Consider the following 7,500-nt stretch of genomic DNA (forward strand, 5'->3'; position numbering starts at 1 on the left):
CCCGCCGGAGGTACAGCGAAAGGCTGCAAACCACTTTCCGCCGCCTCCCTCCGCGGGCGTGAGACCGACGGTCGTCGGGTTTGTTTCCGCGGCTAGAGCAGGACGAGGGGCAGCGAACGGTACCGGAACGAACCCGGTCGCACACCGGGAAGTCGACCAGCGGGCCGCCGAAAGCGTGCTCGGGTCCCCGGTTTGTCTGTCCCACCCGGAGGCTGATATCTGAGGAAGTCCGAGGCCGATCTCCTCCGGCTAACTCGGCGGGCAATGTGTCCCCCCCCTACCCCCCACCATCTTCGGCTGATTACCGTGGCTGGACCGGATCAAGGAGCAACGGAACCGTGCCAGAACGACGTCGGTCGGACGGCGTGAACTGATAGTGCCGAGGCCGGAAACCGAGCCGGAAATGTGCACCGATTTATTGGTCCCACTCGCAGGCCCATATCTCCGGAAGGCCGAGGCCGATTTCCTCCGGGTATGGTTCGCTGCGTGCAGCCGGAAGGGGAGCAGCGGACGGCACTGAGCAGCCGGAGGTGCGGCGCTGCCCGCCGGAGCTGCAAGCGAAAGGCTGCGCACCGCTTTCCGCTGGTTAACTCGGCAGGCCGTCAGGCCGACCGACTCCGCTTCAGCACGGGAGCTAGAGTCGGGCAAGGGGCACCGAAGGGTACCGGAAGGATCACGTTCGGACACCGGGAAGTCGAGTGCCGGGCCGCCGAAAGCGAGCTCGGGGCCCCGGTTTGTCCGTCCCACCCGGAGGCCCATATCTCGAGAAGGCACAGGCCGATTTCCTCCGGGTTTGGCTCGCTGCGTGCGGCCGGACGAGGTGCAGCGAACGGTACCGAGCACTCGGAGGTGCGGCGCTGCCCGCCGGAGGTACAGCGAAAGGCTGCAAACCGCTTTCCGCCTCCTCTCCCCTCGGGCGTGAGACCGACGGTCGTCTGGTTTGCTTCCGCGGCAAGAGCAGGACGAGGGGCACCGAGCGGTACCAGAACGAACCCGGTCGCACACCGGGATGTCGAGTGCCCGGCCCAAACCCGCTACCCCCCCCCCCCACCCGAAAGCGAGCCACGGTTTGTGGATTAAAAGTGAAGCGGCAAAGATTTGTAAAACAGCGTGAAATGATGAACCAGAAGCCCAAAGTAATGGTGGGAATAAAAGTTCCGAAATGTGAAATGGTGAACCAGAAGTTGTGTGAACTGTTTAACCCAAAGTGGCAAAAATGGATTAAAAGGGGTGAAATGATCGACCGCAAAGCAGGGCAAGCATTAAACAAAAGCAGCAGCATTTTTTAAAAAGGGACAAATGGTTTACCAGAATCCCAAAAGAATGCTCAGAGACTTAAGTGCCAAAGGGGCAAATGGTTAACCAGAAGCTGGGTGAACTGCTTAACCCAAAGTGGGAAAAAGGATAAAAAAGGGGTGAACTGATCAACCAGAAGTCGACAACAATGTGCGGCGATTAAGTCTGAAAGAGGGAAAGGTTGACCGGAAAGCAGGGAAATGATTAAACAAAAGCAGAAAAATTCAGTAAAAAGGGGCAAGTGGTGAACCAGAAGTTGGGTGAACTGCTTAACCAAAAGTGGGAAAGAGGATTAAAAGGGGAGAAATGTTGAACCAGATGTCGAAAACAATGCGCGGCGATGAAGTCTGAAAGAGGAAAAGGTTGACCGCAAAGCAGGGAAAGGATTAAACAGAAGCAGCAATATCTTTTAAAAAGGGACAAATGGTGAACCAGAATCCCAAAAGAATGCTCAGAGACTTAAGTCCCAAAGGGGCAAATGGTTAACCAGAAGCTGGGTGAACTGTTTAACCAAAAGTGGGAAAAAGGATTAAAATGTTGTGAAATGATTAACCAGAAGGCGAAAGCAAAGTGCGGCGGCGAAGTCCTAAAGGGGAAAAGGTTGACCATAAAGCAGGGAAATGATTAAACAAAAGCAGAAAAATTCAGTAAGAAGGGGCAAATGGTTAACCAGAAGTTGGGTGAACTGCTTAACCAAAAGTGGGAAAGAGGATTAAAAGGGGAGAAATGTTGAACCAGATGTCGAAAACAATGCGCGGCGATGAAGTCTGAAAGAGGAATAGGTCGACCGCAAAGCAGGGAAATGATTAAACAAAAGCAGAAAAATTCAGTAAAAAGGGGCAAATGGTGAACCAGAAGCTGGGTGAACTGCTTAACCAAAAGTGGGAAAAAGGATTAAAAGGGGAGAAATGTTGAACCAGATGTCGAAAACAAGGTGCGGCGATGAAGTCTGAAAGAGGAATAGGTCGACCGCAAAGCAGGGAAAGGTTTAATCAAAAGCAGCAATATCTTTTAAAAAGGGACAAATGGTGAACCAGAATCACAAAAGAATGCTCAGAGACTTAAGTCCCAAAGGGGAAATGGTTAACCAGTAGCTGGGTGAACTGTCCAACCCAAAGTGGGAAAAAGGATTAAAAGGGGTGAAATGATTAACCAGAAGGCGAAAGCAAAGTGCGGCGGCGAAGTCGTAAGGGGAAAAGGTTGACCAGAAAGCAGGGAAAGCATTAAACAAAAGCGGCAACATTTTTAAAAAAGTGGCAAATGGTTAACCAGAATCCCAAAAGAATGCTCAGAGACTTAAGTCCCAAAGGGGAAATGGTTAACCAGAAGCTGGGTGAACTGGTGAACCAAAAGTGGGAAAAAGGATTAAAAGGGGAGAAATGTTTAACCAGAAGGCAAAAGCAAAGTGCGGCGGCGAAGTCCAAAAGGGGAAAAGGTTGACAAGAAAGCAGGGAAATGATTAAACCAAAGCGGAAAAATTCAGTATAATGGGGCAAATGGTTAACCAGAAGCTGGGTGAAATGGTTAACCGAAAGTGGCAAAAAAAGATTTAAAGGGGAAAAATGATTAACCAGAAGTCGACAACAATGCGCGGCGATGAAGTCTGAAAGGGGAAAAGGTTGACCACATAGCAGGGAAACGATTAAACAAAAGCGGCAACATTTTTTAAAAAGTGGCAAATGATTAACCAGAATCCCAAAAGAATGCTCAGAGACTAAGTCCCAAAGGGGAAATGGTTAACCAGAAGCTGGGGGAAATGGTTAACCAAAAGTTGCAAAAATGATTAAAAGGGGTGAAATGATTAACCAGGAGGCTAAAGCAATGTGCCGCGGTGAAGTCTGAAAGAGGGAAAGGTTGACCAGAAAGCATTAAACAAAAGCGGCAACATTTTTTAAAAATTGGCAAATGATTAACCAGAATCCCAAAAGAATGCTCAGAGACTAAGTCCCATAGGGGAAATGGTTAACCAGAAGCTGGGGGAAATGGTTAACCAAAAGTTGCAAAAATGATTAAAAGGGGTGAAATGATTAACCAGGAGGCTGGAGCAATGTGCCGCGGTGAAGTCTGAAAGAGGGAAAGGTTGACCAGAAAGCATTAAACAAAAGTGGCAACATTTTTTAAAAATTGGCAAATGATTAACCAGAATCCCAAAAGAATGCTCAGAGACTAAGTCCCAAAGGGGAAATGGTTAACCAGAAGCTGGGGGAAATGGTTAACCAAAAGTTGCAAAAATGATTAAAAGGGGTGAAATGATTAACCAGGAGGCTGAAGCAATGTGCCGCGGTGAAGTCTGAAAGAGGGAAAGGTTGACCAGAAAGCATTAAACAAAAGTGGCAACATTTTTAAAAAATTGGCAAATGATTAACCAGAATCCCAAAAGAATGCTCAGAGACCAAGTCCCAAAGGGGAAATGGTTAACCAGAAGCTGGGGGAAATGGTTAACCAAAAGTTGCAAAAATGATTAAAAGGGGTGAAATGATTAACCAGGAGGCTAAAGCAATGTGCCGCGGTGAAGTCTGAAAGAGGGAAAGGTTGACCAGAAAGCATTAAACAAAAGCGGCAACATTTTTTAAAAATTGGCAAATGATTAACCAGAATCCCAAAAGAATGCTCAGAGACTAAGTCCCAAAGGGGAAATGGTTAACCAGAAGCTGGGGGAAATGGTTAACCAAAAGTTGCAAAAATGATTAAAAGGGGTGAAATGATTAACCAGGAGGCTGAAGCAATGTGCCGCGGTGAAGTCTGAAAGAGGGAAAGGTTGACCAGAAAGCATTAAACAAAAGTGGCAACATTTTTTAAAAATTGGCAAATGATTAACCAGAATCCCAAAAGAATGCTCAGAGACTAAGTCCCAAAGGGGAAATGGTTAACCAGAAGCTGGGGGAAATGGTTAACCAAAAGTTGCAAAAATGATTAAAAGGGGTGAAATGATTAACCAGGAGGCTAAAGCAATGTGCCGCGGTGAAGTCTGAAAGAGGGAAAGGTTGACCAGAAAGCATTAAACAAAAGTGGCAACATTTTTAAAAAATTGGCAAATGATTAACCAGAATCCCAAAAGAATGCTCAGAGACTAAGTCCCAAAGGGGAAATGGTTAACCAGAAGCTGGGGGAAATGGTTAACCAAAAGTTGCAAAAATGATTAAAAGGGGTGAAATGATTAACCAGGAGGCTGGAGCAATGTGCCGCGGTGAAGTCTGAAAGAGGGAAAGGTTGACCAGAAAGCATTAAACAAAAGTGGCAACATTTTTTAAAAATTGGCAAATGATTAACCAGAATCCCAAAAGAATGCTCAGAGACTAAGTCCCAAAGGGGAAATGGTTAACCAGAAGCTGGGGGAAATGGTTAACCAAAAGTTGCAAAAATGATTAAAAGGGGTGAAATGATTAACCAGGAGGCTGAAGCAATGTGCCGCGGTGAAGTCTGAAAGAGGGAAAGGTTGACCAGAAAGCATTAAACAAAAGTGGCAACATTTTTAAAAAATTGGCAAATGATTAACCAGAATCCCAAAAGAATGCTCAGAGACCAAGTCCCAAAGGGGAAATGGTTAACCAGAAGCTGGGGGAAATGGTTAACCAAAAGTTGCAAAAATGATTAAAAGGGGTGAAATGATTAACCAGGAGGCTAAAGCAATGTGCCGCGGTGAAGTCTGAAAGAGGGAAAGGTTGACCAGAAAGCATTAAACAAAAGCGGCAACATTTTTTAAAAATTGGCAAATGATTAACCAGAATCCCAAAAGAATGCTCAGAGACTAAGTCCCAAAGGGGAAATGGTTAACCAGAAGCTGGGTGAAATGGTTAACCAAAAGTTGCAAAAATGATTAAAAGGGGTGAAATGATCAACCAGAAGTCGAAAATAATGTGCGGCGATGAAGTCCTAAGGGGCAAAAGTCACCCAGAAGGCAGGGAAATGATCAAACGAAAGCAGCCAAAAAATTATTAAAAGAGGGGAACTGATGAACCAAAAGATGAGAAACGGCCCGCAGAGACTAAGTCCAAAACGGGAACTGGTGAACCGGAAATGATTAACCAAAAACTAAGTCCGAAGAGGGAACTGGTAAACCAGAACTGAGTAACCCGATTTTTAAAATTAATTATAAATGGGGAAACGATTGAGCAAAAGGCGGAAATTAAGTCACAGGGACCATGTCCGAAAGGGCAAGAGGTTACCCCGTAGGGGGCATTCGTCAACTCAATCTGAAAAATTTGGAGGCAAATCTGACCAAAATGCGGAAATCGGACCACACCGCGAGGGGCGCCATTCGACGGGGCAGGGTTAGACGCGTCGAACGGTACCTGAAGGTCCCGGCTGCGACACGTGAGTCCGGAGATATGGCCAGTCAAAGTCTGATGGGAGGTACCGAAGCCGAAAAATCGAAACGCGTTTGCGGCGATTCGGTGTCAGAGAGTCGGTCACGAATTCAAATTCGTCCCGCTGATTCGCCAATTGCCAGCCGGTTCCGGGGGGATTGGCGGGGTACCTGCAGGATAGTAAGAGGTGGCATGTCGAGACTTAGCCTGTTTACCAGACTTGTGTCTAGCGCCTCCAGGTCTGCAGAGACCGACCCGGGCTGCCGCCCAACCGACTTTTAAGCCTTTTGGGAGTGGGAATTTTTCCCATTTTTCCCCATTTTTCGGGTTTTTTGGTCGGGCTTGAAAACGGCGGCCCCGAGGCCTCCCGGGGCTGGCGGGCTTCGGCTCCCTTGCGAGAGGGTCCGAATTCCACCCGTTTAAGCCCAGAAAGGAGTTCGGAAGTCAGTCGGTCGAGGGAACCCCTTCGGAAGTCCGACGGGGATGGATTCGGCCGGCGTTTCGGATCTCCGGTCAGAGGATTCCCCCCCTGGGCGGGGGGGTGCGAGTAGCTGCCGGCAAACGGTCCCTTGCACTTGTGGCACAAAAAGTCCGAGCACAGGTTAATGAGTTGGCCGCGGAAGCCCCTATGCCGAAATGAGAAAGCCCCCTTTGCGGGGATTTAGTGACGCATCTGCGGCCGGAGGTGGGAGGCCGTCCTGCCGAATTGACACTTGTCATTCGGGCACCTAGGGATTGGTCGGGTACCCGGAGATTTTCGAGAACACGATTTTCAGAGCTTTCTCTGACAGCCCAGGTGCACTTTAAGAGTGCCTGAAAAAGTGACACTTGGCAAAAGGCTCTCAATTTCAAAGCGGAGACCTTTACAAGAGCACTCGGAAGTCACCTGTCAGCATTTAAAGCTACATCAGGCGGCAATTTTCGAACTCTTTGTCAGTCTGAAATCGTGTTGAGCCTCGACAGCGTCGGGCTCAGGCAGGAGGAGCTTGCCAGCAGAGAGAGGCTCACCATGGATTGCTGGTGGATGCTTTTCGAAAACATATACACATTATATTATATTATAATAATATAAAGAAAAAAAAGAGTTTCTCAAAATCTCTGTGACACTTTGCAGATTTTTTTGAAAGCCAATAAAGAGAACTCTTTAACTTGAAAGTCACCTGTGCCGGCATAGCGATGACTTTTAAAACAGGTTGACACTTTCGAGCCGCGGCGGCTCTGAATCACCCCAGACACCAAGTGTGTTTGTGGGCAAGGCACCGCGGCCGGTGGGCTGCTTTTATAATAACGGGCACGCAGACTTTTTGAGAGGAATCGGTACTCTCTTCCGATCGATTTGGCGACTCGCGTCCGACATGGGAGGGCCCGAGCGGTCCAGCCAAGGCTGGTGTTCAGGCTCGTCAGGTTCCTCTCTCTGTCCCAAGTGGCAGACGGACAGTTTTAAAAGTCAGTGGGTTTTGTCGGCACGACTCTCCTGTTCACACCGCTGGCGTATTGCTCTCTTGTGAGGCCGAGAAGTCCACCTGTGTTGTCTAACAGAGGTCCGATTCAAGCTCCAGAGCCTGGGTGTCTGCCGTCTCGAGTGGAGCGGGAATGTGCACAGCAAGTCCCGTTCTGGTAGCTGAACACGAGATTTCTCTAGCAACTGAGCACCAAAACACGTCACCCTTTTAGAGCTGGAGGGCTGAGTGTGTGCATGTATCTTGAACGCTATGGTTTGCAAACTCCAGTCGGACCTGGCACACCAACCTCTCCCCTGTCACGGGCAGGGGGGGGAAGGCCATGTGTGCCCAGCAGACACGACGAAGGCGGCTAGAAAGGGTCACTGTAGCTTAACCACCCAAGCGTGTCCGTGACCTTAACGGTCTGTGCCTGGCAAAAGGTGGGCTCCTTTCGA

The sequence above is a fragment of the Heptranchias perlo genome, unplaced genomic scaffold, assembly GCF_035084215.1.
Source record: "Heptranchias perlo isolate sHepPer1 unplaced genomic scaffold, sHepPer1.hap1 HAP1_SCAFFOLD_736, whole genome shotgun sequence".
Lineage (NCBI taxonomy): Eukaryota > Metazoa > Chordata > Chondrichthyes > Hexanchiformes > Hexanchidae > Heptranchias > Heptranchias perlo.